Source organism: Prunus mume, linkage group LG5 (genome assembly GCF_029339155.1).
Source record: "Prunus mume cultivar Tortuosa linkage group LG5, ASM2933915v1, whole genome shotgun sequence".
In the NCBI taxonomy this organism is placed as follows: domain Eukaryota; kingdom Viridiplantae; phylum Streptophyta; class Magnoliopsida; order Rosales; family Rosaceae; genus Prunus; species Prunus mume.
This window is the reverse complement of record NC_142702.1, coordinates 7,787,358-7,806,302: the sequence shown is the minus strand read 5'-3', so window position 1 is coordinate 7,806,302 and position 18,945 is coordinate 7,787,358. Positions and strand designations below refer to the sequence as shown.

General features: G+C 37.4%; 1 pseudogene; it reads right to left on the bottom strand.

The window, feature by feature from the left end:
• Positions 1-2,367: 2,367 nt before the first annotated feature.
• Positions 2,368-4,844, bottom strand: LOC148916792 (uncharacterized; annotated as a pseudogene).
• Between the last annotated feature and the right edge of the window lie 14,101 nt (positions 4,845-18,945).

The following is an 18,945-nucleotide window of genomic DNA, read 5'->3' as shown; positions in this document are numbered from 1 at the left end:
CCTAGCAGAGTCGCCAATTTATGTAGGGCTTTTTCTTCCGCAGCTACTACGGGCCTGACTGCCGTAAAGGGCAAAATGGAAGAAATTGCCCCTTGAGCCTGAGTTCGAAAATTAAGCCCCAAAATACCTCGAAAAGGCAGTAGAGCCTTAGGAAGTATTTTGGTTATCTTCACCAACGAGAATAATGGTAACTTGCAGATAGTTTTGGCATGCTTACAGATAGTCTTTTCAGCTCAGCATGAGTGGCATGTGGCATGGGAGCAAAATCAACATGGGTTTAGCACTAAGAGAGAAATTAGGCTTGGTTTATGAGAAAAGAAAGTGTTTAAGTAAGGAATGAGGTGTTTTGTGAGGAATTCGACTAGGGAAAGAGGAAAAAGAAAGGCAGAGTTCTTCTGGCAGCTGCCAAAAAACAAATCGGAGAAGAAGATGAACAGTGCACGAGCTTGTTGAGTTTTTGCAAGTTAGAGAGAAAGCTTGCTCTCTGAAGGTTGTGGGTTGAGTTTGTTGGGTAGGGGAAGGCTCAATTTATAGCTGCCGGAAATCACCATTTTTCAAGAAACCCTAATGGCTTCTACTTACTTTGGCTGAGCTTTTCTCCCTTTCTCCTCCCCTTCTCTGACTTCCCTTTCTTGGCAAAGATTGCTTCTGTCTATCTTCATGAATTCAGGGGATTTGGGGGCTCAACATCCCCCTTTCCCGCGGCTGTGCAATGAGAGCTTCCAATCTTGGTTTGCTGTTTTTCTTCTTTTCTTTCCTCTTCCTTGGCTGAATCTGATGAAGGAAAAGAGGTGCAAATGTATGCTGGTCCAAGGGATGCTTCTGACAGCATGCGGGATGGTATTCATCGGTTCTTTGGATGTCTTTGGCTTGGGACTGGTTTCCAGCAGCTTTGCTTAAGGAGCCTGCCATCTACTCCTTCACGTGTTCTCTGTTTTTCAAAAGGCTGAAGCTCTTGTGGGCTATTTTGGTTTTTTTCTAAGGGCCAAGATGGCTTTCTAAGCGAATGGGCTTGTTGGGCTTCTTGATTTGGGCTTATTATTTTTTGGTTGGGTTATCTCTTGGCTAGGTTATTTTGCTTGGGCTTTTGGGCTATTTTTTCTCTCTTGTGCTTACCCACATGTTTGGGCCTAAGAAATGGGCTTGAGTCTCGAGGCTCCCAAGCAACCCGAGACTTTCCATTTCTTGGTCCATCAATGGGCCTCATGTTGATTTATCACCATCCATGCCACAACCCACTCAAGCAAGCCCCGGGTATTTGAGTGGCTTGGGGCCCACTTAAGCTTGTGGCGTGATTAGGTGCGGAATGATAACTTAGCGTGGCGTGTCGTTTGGCGTGGCATGTGTGCAAGCGCATATGATGAACTTTCGCATGCCCAAATCGGGTTTCTTCTTGGTAAAGCATCACATTGGGCCGAGAATTTATTTGGGCCGAACCGTGAATATTTTGGGCCTCAACACTCAACAACATTATTGATGAAATCATAAGCCGAGTATTGAGACGCACATCTTGGCATGTGGCCACATACCCAGTTGGAATTCAATCTCGTGTACAAGATGTGGAAAGGCTTTTTTTAGATGCTGGTGGGAATGGTCGTTGCATTGTTGGGATATGGGGGACATCTGGAATAGGCAAGACAACAATTGCAAAAGCTATATGGAATGCAATTGCACATAAATTTGAAGGAAGTTGTTTCTTGTCAAATGTTCACTACTACAAAAAGTGACAAAGACGACCAGAAAAAAACGACGGTCTAAGTGAAAACCGTCGTTGTTTTTTAAAAGACAACAGTTCTTTAAAACCGCTGTGTAATAACACCTTAGACACCTAAAAAATGGAGATTCAAATGGCTGTTCCTAAAACACGACGTACCTAATTAAAAAACCGACGTCTTATTGAAATAGGATTGCCGCATAGTAAAATCAAAGCCAACAAAGAACAGCAGAAGTTATGAATCGACCGACGTAGAAAGTAAAGACGATGATTTCAAAAAAAGCCGCCGTTTTTACGCAGAAATTAATACGGCCAAGTTTTCGTATAAATCGCCGTATAATTACAAATAAATCCACGACGGTAAAATACAAAATACCGCCATATTAAATTAATGTACAACTACGGCAAAGATAAATATATCGACGTCTTTCTCGTATAGTTCTACGACGGTATCTTTAAATCTCATCACATTGGGGTTTTCATTTAACGACGTATTATAAAATTTAACGTCGTATTTATTCACTTTATACGTCATACATCTTTAAAAGCTAAGAGCTCAAAAAAAAAAAAAAAAAGGACAACTAAACATCTTTATCATTTAAACAATACTAATGTTATTCATAATTAATTAAAAAAATAACATTACAATTAACCTACAATTGTTGCCGACGAGGTTTCATATCATGAAAACGTCGCATTATATTTGCATTACTAATACAAGAAAAAACATCTTTCTCAATGTAAACAACCAAGCTAGCACTCAACCATTGATTCCCCATTTTGTTACGCAATGGTGTTTTCACAATATTCATAGCTGAAAAAGCTCTCTCAACCGAAGCAGTTGCAACGGGTAAAACTAAAGCCAATGTAAGAAGTAAATACACATAGTTGTATATTCTATTCCTTCATGTATTCACCAATTTTTCTGTCAGATCAGTAATTCCGTTCAATGATGAAAACTCTGTGCTGCTCTGCATATCAACAATATAAAGCCAAGTTGATCTTCAAGCTTCATGAGGTCTCGGTCATTAAATTCTTGAAGGTAAAATTTAGCAAAACGAAGTATTTTTTGTTTGTCAAAAGTTGCAAAATTATAAGCCGGACTCAAACATGCCATACAAAGAAGCAATTCAGTATTTACCTCAGTGAAGCGATTATTCAATTCCACTAGTTGCTTATCAATGATAGTAAGAAATAAGTCCACACGATAATAATGGCGGTTTGTGATTTTCTGAGCTTTACGTCTTGATCTCCCTTGTGGTACAAATAAATCATCCATGTTAGGAAAGTCAATATCATTTTTGCCTCAAAACATTGATACTTGGCCAAGCAAATCATCAAAGTCATCATCCCTCACAGATTGTAGCTTTTGCTTACATTTTTGGACCAACATCATCGCATTCACAATATCTTGATCTTTCTTTTGTAATGCCTTCGACAAATCATTTGTGATTCCCAATATAAATCTCATCAAATATAAGTGAGACACAAAGTCAAAAGTTTGTATTTCTTTCAACAACCTATTTGCTTCACCTAAATTATCTTGGCTGACATCATGAACAATCCATTCAAGCACCTTCACCACCGGATGAAACATAGTATTAATACTAAGTAAAGTATCATAATGTGAGTTCCAACGTGTATCACAAGGATATTTGAGAGTAGTCTCTTGATTTAACCCTCGCCCCATTTCAAGATCATCAATTTCAAGAGCTTTCATAATATCTTTTTGTTGTTGCTCTCTAAGTGCATCACGACGCTTACACGATGCTCCAATAATATTAACGACACTAGCCGTTGTGAAGAAAGTAGCAATGTTTTCATTTCCCTTTGCTACGGCTACAAGAGCTAGTTGTAGTTGATGTGCAAAACAATGGACATAATATGCTTGAGGATATTCTCTCAAAATTTGTGTTTTAAGACCGTTGAGCTCACCTCTCATTTTACTAGCGCCATCATACCCCTGTCCTCGTAGCCTGGACATGCTCAAATTTGTTGAAGAAATCAACTGCTCAATTGCCTCTTTCAATTTGCTACTAGTCGTATCAGAGACATATTGGACACCTACAAACCTTTCAATTACTTGCCCTTTTTTGTTCACATAACGCAACACCACCGCCATTTGCTCTCTTATTGAAACATCACGTGATTCATCTACCAATATAGAAAAGAATGCATTGCCCATATCACTAATAATTGCATCAATGGTTTTAGCGGCACAAGAGTTGACAAGTTCTTTTTGAATGTTAGGAGCAATATACTTGAGATTCCTTGGAGCGTTCTCAAACACAACGGCACGAACTTTCTCATCATGATCGGCAAGAAATTGCAAAAGCTCCACATAATTACCCCTATTGCTAGATGTTTTGCTTTCATCATGGCCACGAAAAGGAAGACCTTGTCGCAATAAATATCTAGTGCAATCAAGTGTAGCAATTAATAGAATGCGATAATTAACACGAGCTTGGTCTGTTTGCTTGATCACAATGGTTTCAACATGTTGCTTCTGATTCATTAAATCTGTACAATCTTGTGTAGCTTTATTGTGAAGACTTCCAACTTGTCCAACATGGTCCCTAAAATTCTCAGGTCCCTTCCTCCAATTTTTAAACCCTTTCTTAGTGAAGACATCGCTTACAGCATTTCCTTGTTTATCAAAGTCGCATTTAAAAAGATAACAATCAAAATAAAATGCAGCATCTTTCTCTTTATTATACTCCAACCAAACAAATGAATCAAACCATTTCACAAGAAAACGTCGATTACTCTTCCCCATAAGTGTTTGAGGCATGTCGTTTTGGCTTTTAGGCTGACAAGGACCCCTTTGCAGATAGGCTCTTCGGATTTGTTCTAAAAAATTGGGATTATAATAAGTCATTGGAGGTCTAAGTCCAGGGTCTGTAGGAAGATTAGCCAATATTTCATCCAACTCAGTGACCTCCGATCGTTTTGGACTACCCGAATTATTCAAGGGAGGATGTGAAGTAGGCGGATTATTTGAAGGTTGATTTGAACTAGCCGTATTATTTGAAGGAGGGTTTGAACTAGCCGGATTATTTGAAGGAGGATTTGAACTACTCGGATTATTTGAAGGAGGATTTAAACACTTTCTCTGAAAGTACCGTTCCATAACTGTACAATTAGAACAAAATAAGGGTTTTATATCTATTACTATGACTAATTGACTATAATTTATCAATTAAATAAATAAATAATTATCAAATTATCAATTAAATAAATAAATAAAAATTAATTATACCTCGAATAACGTGTCATGTAGCCTGGTATTCACTAGAGTTTGCTACTGATCTTACTAATACAGAGAGCTAAATAACCACACAAAAAAAATATATATATATTAAAAAAAGAATAAACAAAATTGGAGTTTGCTCAAAGAAAAAAAAATGCATTCAACTTACTTTGGATTGGCCTACTCAAGAAGGAAAAAAAACACAGGATTCTTGTGATGCACACACACTTTGATAAAATTAGGTGATGTTAAATTGGTCTTTTATAGAGAGAATTCCTAATCCTACTTAATTAAGGAATTCCCAAAACCCAATTAAATAAAAAGAACTCTCAATTAAAACTCAATTAAGTAAGGAAATAAACCATTTGAAAAGCCCACAAAAAAGCCCACGTTTCAGCCTCAGTTTCAGTTTTTTTACTTTTTTATTATTTAAAAACCCTGGTCCAAAACAATGTCGTTTTGGCCAGGCTTGGTTTGAGAATGTTAATACCACGACGTTGTACTAAGATACCGTCGTCTATATAAGATGCCAAACCTTTCTTTCTTTTTATTTGTATTTTATCAAATTAGGAAAACCAAAAACCATGTTTCAGAGAAATTAAACATGCAATCAAACATTCACAGAGAAAGAAAAACGGTTTTGGATTCTTATACAGACGGCGGTATCTTATTATTTACGTCGTGTGAATGTCCATACCACGACGTTATATTAATACTAACGTCGTGTGAATTTAAATATCACGACGGCGTGTAAATATCGCCGTAATAAGTTCTTATTACGTCTTCTTTTACATTGTTTCGTCGTTGTTTAAGTACCATCGTTTTAAACATTTATTACGTCTGATGTTATGCTATTGTGTCGTGTAAAATCTTATCATACGTCGTGTTTTATGAATAACCATCGTTTGTGTTTTTAATTTTTTCCTAAAATATTTTCACTTGCAGGTTTGTTTTTTCTGTAACCATGGTTTCTCAAGACTAAAGTAAGGACTCTGGCTCCAAAAAAAATGGAGGTAAGGAGCTTGGAATGGTAACTTCTCAAGACAAGTCCTTGAAGAAGATGAAGTTTGTTTCATCTGCTGAGACAGAACCAACCAGCACGACAACAATTTCTGAGGATTCAAAGTCAGGTCGAGGTATGAGCACAATGCCTCGTGTTGTGAAGAGAAAATTTCAGAAAATCAAGCCAGTTGTTGAGTACAATAAAAGGGGGAAAGGATGTGGCCCTGCACATACTGAGATGCAGTCCTACATTGGTGTGTTGGCATGCTCCAGAGTCCCACTTGTGGACAAGAAATGGGCTGAAATCCCCAAGGATATAAAGGAGTAGACTTGGGAAGCCGTAGACATGGCTTTTGTGGTAGGTCAAGGGGGAAAGAACTCGGTGTTATCTTCTGCTGCCAAGAAATGGAAGGATTTCAAGTCTACACTAATGAGGCATTATATCCTTCCATACATCAAGAAGAGGGAGAAATTAAGCCAACCCCCTGAAATATATAAATTCATAGAGAAAGCAGAATGGGATGCCTTTGTAGCTTCAAGGTTATCCAAAGAATTTGAGTCTGTGCATTCTCAACATTCACAGATTAGGGAGAAACTTGAGTACAATCATCAATTGTCTCGAAAAGGATATACTGGTTTAGAGGATCAATTGGAGGAAACCATGCTTGGGGTAGAAATTGATCGATCTATCTTATGGAAGAAAGCTAGACAGGACAAACATGGTAATATCTCGGATCCAAAGGTGGCAGTGAAAGCAAAATTAATTGTAAGCCTACACACTCTGTTTTAAATTTTTATTAAATTGTGTATAATTCTTATTACGTCTTATGTTATATTTTTGCGTCGTGTGAATGATATTACTACGTCGCAATGTTTTAAAAACGTCGTTAAAGGTCTATTCTGTTTTATTAAGTCGTATAATTCTTATTACGCATATGTTATTTTGGCGTCGTGTGAATGATATTACTACGCGAAATTTTTTAAAAACGTCGTGAAAGGTCTAAATCTGGAATCACTACTCTGTTTTCTATAATTATAGCATAAGACGTCGGTGGTTAATTTTTGCATCATGTGAATGATATTACTACGTTGAAATGATTTAAAAAACGTCGTTAAAGGTTTGAATATGGAATCACTGCTCTGTTTTTTGTAATTATAGCATAAGACGCCGTGGTTTATTTATTGCGTCGTTTGAAACGAATAACCACGTCGTTAGTAGCTACCATAGTGATAAAATTATAATAACGTCGATTTCTATGTTATTGCGTCGTGTGAAATTATATAATACGTCGTTTGTTTATAAATAACCGTCGTGTGTTTTCTTGTGCTTACTTTTTTTTTTTATATCTTTGTTTTAGGATGAATTGCAAAAACAAGTCTCGGAAGGTAGTCTCAGTGTATCTGGAAGCAATGATGTGTTGACCATGGCTTTGGGTCCCGAGCATCCAGGGGGAGTGAGAGGGGTAGGTGCTGGGATTTTCCCCTAGGCAGTACTTCAATTTACCCAAACAACAGAGGATTAAGTTTGCCGATCATTTAAAGGAAAGTGTAAGAATTGTCCTTCAAGAAGAGACTAAGAAGATGGAAGCTAGGTCAAGGGAAGAGACTTTAAGGATGGAGGCTAGAACCAAGCAATTGGTAGAGGCTGAGAGGGAAAATTTACTATGTCAGCTTTCCCAACTCATCCCCAATTTTGATCCAAGCATGCTTAAACCTAAAACTAGCCCCTGTCAAAACCAAAGTCCCAAAAATCCAATGTTTGACAAAGCAAGCTGCTATGGGGCTGATGTGAGATCCCTACATTTTGAGGATGATACTGCTAAAAATGGGGAACAACAGGAAGAAACGGTAACATATCTGAACTTTGAATTCTCTGTTTTTTTAAAAACTATTAGACGTCGTTATTATGAAGAAAACCATCGTTTGAAATTCATACCACGACGATTTTATAAATAAACCGTGGTTTGTATTTCAATACCACGTCGTATTTAGTTTACTTGTTTTACACGCCATTAGGCGTCGTTATTTTTGAAAACTTTTGTGGTTATTTAGACGACGGTTTTAGTCCTTACCGACGTAATAGATAAATCCCACGACGTTTATTATTTACCATCGTTTAATAATTTTAAGACATCCATAATTCTTACATACCGTCTTATGTTATGCCTTACCACAACGTTTTGATTTAATTTTTTTACTTTCTGTACAATCTGTCTTATATATATTTCTTTATTACTTAAAACAGAAATCTGGGGATTTAGAAAATCAAGATGAAGAGAAGAAAGAAGAAAAAAAAGATGAAGAGAAGAAGGAAGGAAAAAAAGATGAAGATAATAAGAAGGAAGAAAAAAAAGAAGAAGAGAAGAAGGAAGAAAAAAATGATGAAGAGAAGAAAGAAGAAAAACAAAATGAAGAGAAGAAAGAAAAACAGAAGATGAAGAAAAGCATGACGAAAAGGTATATTCTCATAACTTTGCCTTTTTTATTTGTTTTTCAAATTTCAGACGTCGATATTTTTCTTTAAACCGTCGTTTGTTTTCAAATTAGACGTCGGAATTTGTTTCCTATGACGTAATAAATTATTCAACACGACGGTGTTTTATTACCGTCGTTTAAATTATTATCAGACGACGTTGTTTTCTTTAAACCGTCGTGTTTATTGAATTACCACGTCATTTTATGTTGCTTTATTTCTTTAAACAGGGTACTGAAGTAGTCGATTATTCAAATATGGAGGTGCCATCTTCCTTACAATCCCTTTGTCGTTATGTGAAAACGACACTAACGCCTCAGGAGAAGATCATGACCTTCACAATTGAGAAGGAGGTGTTTGGTGTAGATCGCAATACCTTTGTCTTGCCTGAAGATATTACACAGTTAGCAGGCATGGAAGAAATTGGGGCTACTGTGGTTGCAGTATATATGAGGTTTGTCCTTATCAAATATTTATTACACAATCAAATTTGTGTTTGAAAAAAAAAATCATTATAGCATAAGACATCGGTGGTTTATTTATTGCGTCGTTTGAAACCACTAACAATGTCGTTCGTTTTTACCGTCGTGATAAATTAGTTATAACGTCGGTTTCTATTTAAGTTGTCGTGTGAAATTGTATAATACGTCGTTTGTTTATAAATAACCGTCACGTGTTTTTTTGTGCTGACTTTTTAATATATCTTTGTTTTATAATTTAGGTGCTTATATGATTGTTTGAAAGAAGCAAATATGTGCAGCATGGTTGGCTTTATCGACCCCGCTCAAGTTAGTGCCAACGCGGGTCACTAATCGATGATCACGCATTGATAGCAGGTCGACTTCAGAAGATAGATGGTGAACAGATTTTCATGATGCCTTACAATCCAGGGTTAGTCTCTTTAATAGGATTTTGTTTGTATGATTTTCACTAACTGACTGCGTATAAAACTGTTTAAATAATTTTGTGACGTTTGAAACATCTAACCACGTCGGTGCTTTATTTATTGAGTCCTTTCAAACTACTAACCACATCGTTAGTTATTTACCGTCGTGATAAATTTATAATGACGTCGATTGCTACGTTATTTCGTCATGTAAAACTGTATAATACGTCATTTTTTATAAATAACCGTCGTGTGTTTTCTTGTGCTGACTTTTTATATTAACCGTCGTTTTTTATATTAATTTTGTGCAGCCGTCATTGGGTCTTGCTGATTGTGAGAGCAAAGAGGGAAACCGTCTATTTTCTGGATCCTCTGCCCGAAATCGTGTGGTTGATGAGGAGGCCAAAAACATCGTGAATGCTTTAAAAATTTATAATTCCCACATAGGCGCACTCAGGCCGTAAAGCACCAATTTGGAAAACTCACAGGCACACCAAAGCAACCCAGCAGTGTCGAATGCGGGTATTATGTGATGCGCTTCAAGAGGGACATCATCATGGATCCTTCCTTGGAGTTTGAGAAGAAGGTAAGAAGAAAATTTTCAGATACATTTTATGTGGTTTTTTGTATTATCAACGACGGTCCTTTAAAATTACCATCGTTGAATCGATATACTACGTCGGTTATGAAAAATAGCGTTGTCTGTGATTGAATTTCTTTTTATTTATAAAGCTTAATAATCATTGTTTATGGATTGCAGTTTGCCAAAGGAAAAGAGCAAGCGCCATACCCCCAAGAAGCCATTGATGAAGTCCGGAATGAATGGGCAGAGTTTGTTTGCCTTCATATGGAGTAGAGGATGTTTGGAACACTTGATATTTTTATATAATGTACAAATTTTGTCTATAATATACATCCTTTTTTTCCCTGAAAATTTGTTGAGGTTTTCTTAATTTAAAAGAAAAAATAAATTGCGTAACCGACGTGTAATAACTTTCCAACGACATAATTATGTCAAAAACCGATGTAAAAGGATATTTAGACGACATATATGACGTGGTAATTAAATTACACGGCGACACCTTTTTTGTTTAATTCGTGATATACCGTTTGTACGTCCATGGGACGTCACTTTAGTGAAAATTTCACCATGGTTTCACTTTTAAACGACATCCTTTGAACAAGTAAGTCGTTTATTATATTCACAACATTGTTACTTTCTTAAAGTCGACATGGTTTGCTGTGTTTGTAGGAATATTTTATTCTATTTCATTCAAAATATTCATAATAAATTTAAAATAGATAAAAAAAATGCAACGTCAACTCCTATGAAGTCATTGATATATTTTCTTCCCCCTAAACCTTAAAAAAATTCAGTTTGAGTAATACAATTTTAAAATGACCACCCAAAAATAAATTGTTTTGATGAGTCATAACATCACTTATAGTTTGAGGTTTAGGGTTTAGGGTTTAGGGCTTAGGGTTGTTATTTATTAGGGTTTAGGGTTAAAGGATAATTTTTGGGGTTTACGGTTTATGTTTGTTATGTATTAGGCTGTAAAACCACAAACCCTTTTATAAAATTATGTTTAAAAAATATATAATTTAGGGTTTAGGTTTTAGGTTATTACTTTTTAACGACGGTGATTGAGTCGTGGAATATTGAGTTTACGTCGGATGGTGAAACATCCGCCATGGTTTCTCTTTTAAACGACGTCCTTTTTACAAGTGAGTCGTTTATTATGATTTACAACGTCGTTAATTTCTTAACCCAGACGTGGTTTGTTGTTGATATAAGAATATTTTATTATTTTTAATTCAAAATATTCAAAATAAATTTAAAATAAATCCAAAAAATGCAACGTTAACTCCTATGAAGTCATTGATATATTTTCTTCCCCCTAAACCTTAAAAAAAATGCAGTTTGAGTAATAAAAATTTAAAATAACCAGCCAAAACAAAATTGTTTTGATGAGTCATAACATCGCTTATAGTTTGGTGGTTTCGGGTTTAGGGTTTAGGGTTTAAGGTTGTTATTTATTAGGGTTTAGGGTTAAAGTATAATTTTTGGGGTTTGGGGTTTATGTTTGTTATATATTAGGCTGTAAAACCATAAACACTTTTATAAAATTATATTTTAGATATATATAATTTAGGGTTTAGGGTATTATTTTTTAACAACGGTATTTATGTCTCCAGTCCATGTTTATATTTTTGATGACGGTGTTTATGTTCCTTTAAAATGATGTTCTACATGAATAACAACGTCATCAATTTAAAGAAACGTAAAAGGTTATTCTAACGACGCTACTGGTTTAATAGACGACGTGGTTTCTTCAAAATAAACGGCGTTACGTTCAGTGTTTGCGTCGTGGAATACTATATTTACGTTGGTTTTGGTAGAACTTTGCCATGGTTTTTCTTAGTTTTGACGACTTTTGTTTGATTTTGTGTCGTACAGAGTTTTACCACGATGTCTTTAATGTAATAAGAGTCATGTTTAAAGTGAACTTTTAACGACAGTTGTTTTTTCCGTCGATGTTTTAAAGAGCGCGCTTTCTAAAAATATTCGCGCGACCTAAAATTTTTAGATTTGGCTCTTAGTTTTATACTTCTAACCCTGAACCCTAAAATTTTCAGATTTCATGCAACATAACATTTCGCTCTCTCACTTCATCTCTAATTCAAAGTTGGGCTCTTCAGGCTCCGTCGAATCCAAGTAGGCCATAATCTGTGAGCTCTGCTAACCTGTAAGTACAAACCCTATCTTCCCCTTGTAAATTCATTGAATGATATTAGGTTGTTTTGTTAAAGGGTTTTAGATATATGTTTTGCGATATGTTAATAATGTTGTTGGAGGTATGGGTTCATGGATTTTCTGTTTAATGTTTTCTTGATCACTCTTTGTTATGTTGAATAGGGAATGAATTTAATTTTATCGGATCTTTTAATCACTCTCTGTTATGTTGAATTAGGAATGGATTTATTGTTTTCATGCTTAGTATATGTTGGTTTCATGTATATGTTGGTTTCATGCTTGGTTTCATGTATATGTTGTGTTCTTAATAGGGTTTTGGGATCTTGAAAATAAACTGGGATATCGACGCGTTTTTAGGCATACGACGACGGTTTTTTCATAAACCGTCATTTGTATTACTTATACACGACGGTGTTCTTTAACTACCGTTGTGGTTGTAATTAGACGACGTTTGTTGAAAATCCATCATCTATATATGTCAAATACGTCTATTTTTATTTAAAAATCGTCGTCTGTGTTTTATATTACTTGCTATTAGAACTTTATATAATCTGCTATAGTGATGGTCATTACTTGTCTTTTCACTTTATTATATATAATAGGGTATAGTGTTGTCGGAGATGGATAAGTCATGGATGCACTCAGATAGAAGATCGAAGTCATATGAGTTAGGGGTGGAAGCATTTTTGAACTTTTCTGTAGAAAATCTTCTAACTACAACACATATCCGTTGTCCATGTGTTAAATGTGTTAATTTGAAATTGTTTGGGGTTGGAATTATAAGGGATCACTTATACTTTAATGGAGTTGACCAAAGCTATAAGAATTGGACATTTCACGGAGAACCTTGTGAAGCAACTACTAATGCTAGTAGAAATGTTGAAGAAGATGATGACCATAGTAGGTACAGTTTTGTGTCTGAAGAAATAGAGATGGATGATAATGATTTTGGTGATTTTGGATCTGATCCTTATGAGTTTGCCAATGTGATTAGGGATGGAGATCAACCATTGTACCCTGGTTGTAGAAAGTACACGAAGTTATTGGCATTAGTGAAGTTGTATAATTTGAAGGCAAAACATGGGATGAGTGATGTTTGTTTTACAGAATTATTAATACTTCAAGGCGATTTGCTTCCAGAAGGAAATACAGTACCGGCCTTTATGTATGAGGCAAAAAAGACTTTGTGTGCATTGGGGCTAAGTTATGAGAAAATGCACGCATGCCCCAATGATTGCATCTTGTATAGGAAGGAGAATGATGATTCAACTAATTGTCCTACTTGTGGTATCTCAAGATGGAAGGAAGGCAAAGATTCAATCATGAAAGAGGGTGTGCCAGTAAATGTGGTGTGGTATTTTCCTCCAATTAAAAGGTTTAAAAGGATGTTTCGATCACATGAGAAAGCTAAGAGTTTGACTTGGTATGCTGCTAGAAAATCAATTGACGGTCAGATGTCTCATCCGGCGGATTCCCCGTCTTGGAAACTTCTTGATGATAAATGGCCTGAGTTTGGTAATGAGCCGAGAAACTTGAGATTGGCTCTTTCATCTGATGGATTCAATCCTCACAGTTCTCTAAGTAGCAGATATAGTTGCTGGCCGCTTATCTCTTACATATAATCTCCTCCATGGTTGTGCATGAAACGAAAGTTCATGATGTTGACCTTATTGATTTCCAGTCCTAAACTACCCGGAAATGATATAGACGTATACTTGGAGCCTTTGATTGATGATTTAAAATCTTTGTGGGATGGGATTAGAAGAGTGTATGATGCACATAATGGAGAATACTTTACACTCAGAGCTGCATTAATGTGGACAATTAATGATTTCCCCGCCTATGGAAACTTATCTGGTTGTATTGTTAAAGGATATAAAGCTTGTCCAATATGCGGCGATGATACACCTAGTCACAGGTTGAAAAATGGCCACAAAATTTGTTACATTGGGCATAGAAAATGGTTACCATTCAATCATCAACATAGGAGGCAACGTGCAGCTTTTAATGGGAAACCTGAATATGGCACGCCTCCCGAGCCATTAACCGGAGAAGAAGTGCTGCATATGGTTGAAGATGGTGACAGAGTTTGATAGAAGAAGAAATCAATATTCTTTAATCTCGAGTATTGGAAATACCTTCCTGTGAGGCATGTCGTAGATGTTATGCACATTGAGAAGAATGTTTGCGATAGTATCATTGGTACATTGCTGAGATCCTCGGAAAAAATAAAGATAGGATTCCTGCTCGATTAGATTTATTGAACATGGGGGTCAAAATTGATTTGCAACCCGAGTATGGAGAAAGACGTACTCGTTTGCCTCCCGGGCCTTGGAATTTGTCAAGAGCAGAGAAGAGAGAGGTTTGCAATTCTTTCTTTGGTATGAAGGTCCCTGAAGGTTATTCTTCAAATATAAAAAATCTTGTATCTTTACAAGATTCAAGACTTCTTGGCTTTAAATCACATGATTGTCATACCTTAATGCAACAATTGCTCCTGTAGCAATTGCGTTCTGCTTTTGGAGAAGCCTGTAAGGTATGCAATAACTCGTTTGTACTTTTTCTTCAATGCTATATGTGCAAAGACTATTGATGTTTCCAAGCTAGATAAGTTGGAAGAAGATGTAGTAGTTACTTTGTGTTTGCTTGAGAAGTACTTTCCCCCTTTATTCTTTGATATCATGGTTCATCTAGTAGTACATCTTGTTAGAGAAGTTCGTCTATGTGGGCCAGTATATTTTAGATGGATGTATCCGTTTGAAAGATATATGAAAGTGCTAAAGGGGTATGTTCAGAATCGTACTCATCCCGAAGGTTGCATTGCTGAGCGGTATATAGCTGAAGTATTGTAGAGTTTTGTACCGAGCATTTATCTGATGTTAGTATAGTTGGAGTGCCTTCAAGCCAAAAGATAGGAGTTTCAAAGCCATTATCAGGTTGCACAGTGAGCGTAGTTGATCGGGACTTATTGAACCAAGCACATCTATATGTCTTGGAGAATACGGAGGAAGTCCTACCTTATATCGAGTACGTATGAGTTTTATTCTTTAAGTTTCCATTTTAAATTATTTCTTATGTTTATCTTATATGTTTGGGACCGTAATGCTTGAATTTTTCGTGTCATGTAGGCAACATATGATCCACATCAAGACTGCTTATCCAAAATTTAGAAAGAGAACAAAGTGGCTGCAGGATAAGCACAATAGCACTTTCATTCAATGGCTATGCTTCAAGGTATATGTTATTGAATAACATATTGGACTTTTAATTTTCTTCTTTCTATGTTAGATTGAATTAAGATATGATTAATTTTCATGTTCAAAGTGAACTTAATGAGGAAGACAATCATGGCGTATCAGAAAATTTATGGTGGCTAGTAGCTGGTCCAAACATGGCAGTGCCATTATATAGGAGCTATCTTATTAAAGGTACTAAATTCAACATCAAGGCACAAGATGATGTGCGCACAACTCAGAATAGTGGAGTTTATTTACTTGCACATACCATGCAAGTTGCTAGTGCCAAGGATAAAAACCCAATTCTCTCAAATATGGGTTTCTATGGTGTCATTCAAGAAATTTGGGACCTTGACTACCAAAAGTTTACAATCCCAGTCTTTAGGTGTGATTGGATAGATAGTACTTCTGGTCTTGTGGTGGACGAACTTGGATTTACCCTTGTAGATTTGAGTAAAATTGGACATAGGAATGACCAATTTGTTTTGGCTTCTCAAGTCAAACAAGTATTTTTTGTTGACGACCCGATGCATCGTGGTTGGTCGGTAGTGTTATCAATGCCTAATAGAGAATATAATTATGTTATTGGTGATGATGTCTTAGGTGATGTGAGAATTGAGTGTGAGCCATTTACTAGAGGGATGCCAAATGTTGACACATTTGATGAACTGGTGGGTGAGTTAGGAAGTCAAAATATTCGAGATGGGTGTGAAGATATATGGATTGAATGATGCTTTATGTAATTGGCAGTTGTTTGCCCGTTTTGCGTTTACTCCTGTGATGGAAGGGAAAAGTTCCCCACGCCTTGAGAACCATAGACTGGTCAACAAGTCAGCTTTCTTTGGTGTGCGAGCGTGCACATCGCTAGTAATAAAAATTCTAGCAGACTTAGTTTGGAATGGATAACTTGCGCCCCAAGTTACTGATTTCTGCAAACAAACGATTGTGAATTTGGGTGAGGAATATCTCCCAAGTAAGTTCTTTTCTTGCCTCGATGGTGAGGACTTTAACAATTTATCTCAAGATAAAGAGGTTGTTCGCCGTAATGGTTGATGGAATTTAAATCGCTTTTTAGGCGAACGCCTTTTACAAAACTATAACAATAAATACTCATGCTAGAGAGATGAAGATACAGTTGGAACTCCATTTCGCGAGATGGAAGGTTCTGCTGGGCTGGACTGGAAATGTCCGGCCGACTAGAGACGCTTAGGGCCGGATCGAACGCTTGACAACCTTGATCGCTAAGCTTCAACTATAAATCGATACCAAAGGTTGATTCGCAGAGCTTCAATTTACCTTAAGCTTTTGTGAAGCTTCGAGGGGCGAATCGCGCTTCTTCACCTGTAAGGCGTATGGCTGTTCTCGAGGACTTCAGGGCTAGAGACTGCACTGTAAAATTTGTTGAGGTTTTCATGTTTGGGAAAAGCTCAAGCTCTACCTGTCTTGGTTTTTTGCTAAACCAAATTTGTAACGAGAGAAATCTCGTTTTGAATGACTTATTTTCTAAGTCTGAACCTTGGGAATTCTAATCTAAAGCTGGTTTTCACTTGGAATTCAAGTGAGCTTCTGGTTGATTTTGAGTTGTTGTGTTTGTGTTTTGGCTCAATGAGCTTTGGTTGCTTCAGTGTTTTGAAGGTTTTTTGAGATCAAGTGATCATTTTGAGTTTTTGTTTTTGATTGATTTTTTGGTTGTCCCTTACCCTGTTCACTCCTTCTTGCATTTATAGTAAACTGTTTCTTCTCTGGAGTAGGGTGATTGTGTTTATTTATTGGGCGGCAAAGATATTTCCCCATTTTCCTCTTCTTCTTCAGTTTTGGCAGATAGGCTCTCAGATAGGCAATCACTTCCCTGATTTTCTTGAAAAGGAACCTAATCTCTTTCCCAATTTCTACTGCCCCTTGTGATATTTTACCCGTGATGGTTAGTTTGATTCCTTTTAGACAATCCGCTTTCTTGCTTATCCTCTCTCGAGATTGTAACTTGCTTATCTCATTGGGAGAATTACCTTCTCTGAAGGGACAGAAGAAAAAATCTCTGAATATACATATATAAGAGGGATTTGATCTTCAGTTTTTTCAGAATCAACTTGATGTCATGAACCCTTCAATCACTTCTTCTATGACACGCCATTGCTTGACTTTCTTTATCCTGAGAGATGTCACGTGGGATTGTTCCTATTTCTGGGCTCCCTCTTCCTATTATATTAGGCCTGTGAGGCCCAAATCAGCTTTGTTTGCTCGATGAGCCTTGGGCCGGACTCTTCGGTTTTTAGGCTTCCATCTTTTCACTGGTGGTGTGTCAATTTTGGCCCAAACAATGCCCCTTAAGTCTGAATCGTTTTGGAATGGTTTCAGATTTAAATGACATGGCCATTAAATTGGCGCGTGGTAAATTCCCCGTTACCTCACGCTGCCAGCCTCATGGAAGATCTGCTGATGTTGTTGGTGATTATCACGTGGAAGAACCAGAGAAACTAGCTGCCATTAACCATCTCTCCACCCTCATCAACCAGAATCGCTAGGAAATTGGTTTAGAAAGGACAAGGACCAACAAAGACATGATGTTCCTTCAGATAATGTGTTTGTTCTCGCCTAATCGCTTCTTCCGCAGCTCGCTTGAGTATAGGCATCCGCGTAAGCTCGCATAATCATACCGATGTTGACTCGGGCCTACGCTCGCCCATCTATTCAAGAACCTCGCACACCGCCACCCCGAGAATCCGAACTCGCTCGCTTTTGTGCGCTTTTGGATGATCCAGACCGGCCGTAAGTCTATTTCTCAAAACGAGGTTCTCGCATATATTCTGCTCAAGACCAAGTTCGCTCAACCTCGATGTCGGCGTATGCCCAAACGCTCCCTTGAAGAGTATTTGATGTTCTTCCAAAGACTGCACTAAAAGGTCGGCTTAGTGGCGCTTGGTGATCGTAAAGGCCTATCCTTGGTTCCGCCGATACCGCTGTTTGAGAAGGAGCCAAGAGGAGGCAGGATCCGACTTGAAGAAGTTCTGAGCGCTACCTTGCCGAGATTTGCCTCATGGAGGAGGGAAGCCTCCAACTTATCTTTGGGGGCGTAACTCTACCATCCCAACTTCGTAAGGCAACTTGGCTGCCCTCACCATACCCCTCAAGTCATCTGAAATCGGGGTCTTCTTGGAGGGACGCGGATGACTTGGAGGTCCACAAAGATGCCAGTGTGCGGATGCCCTTTATCCTTCATGGGAATTGAACACTGCAGCTTCATGGAGTTTGATGCTTGGTGGAAAGCCGATTCCGTGATCCGCCTACTTCCAAAGACCGCACTTCAAGTTCTTTTTAAGGGCTGGGACAATTGGAATGTCCATTCGCATTTAAAAGACTCAAAAATTCATGGTGCAGACCATCAAAGACATCAACATGCAATTTATAGAAGGTAACTCTCGATTCCTGCTCGTTGTTGCCCATTCTGCTTTTAGTGATGATGCTAATCTTTTCTCGTCTCAGATCCCTCTTTGACAGAGCGGCTGGTGCAAAATCTAGCACTTCCTCCTGTAGTTCCTCTTCCTCCTGGCTTTCCGTGCTTTCATGAGTGAATTCTGCCATATTGATGGTCGGATTCTCGCAAAAAAACTTTCTTTCCTCCCAGATAT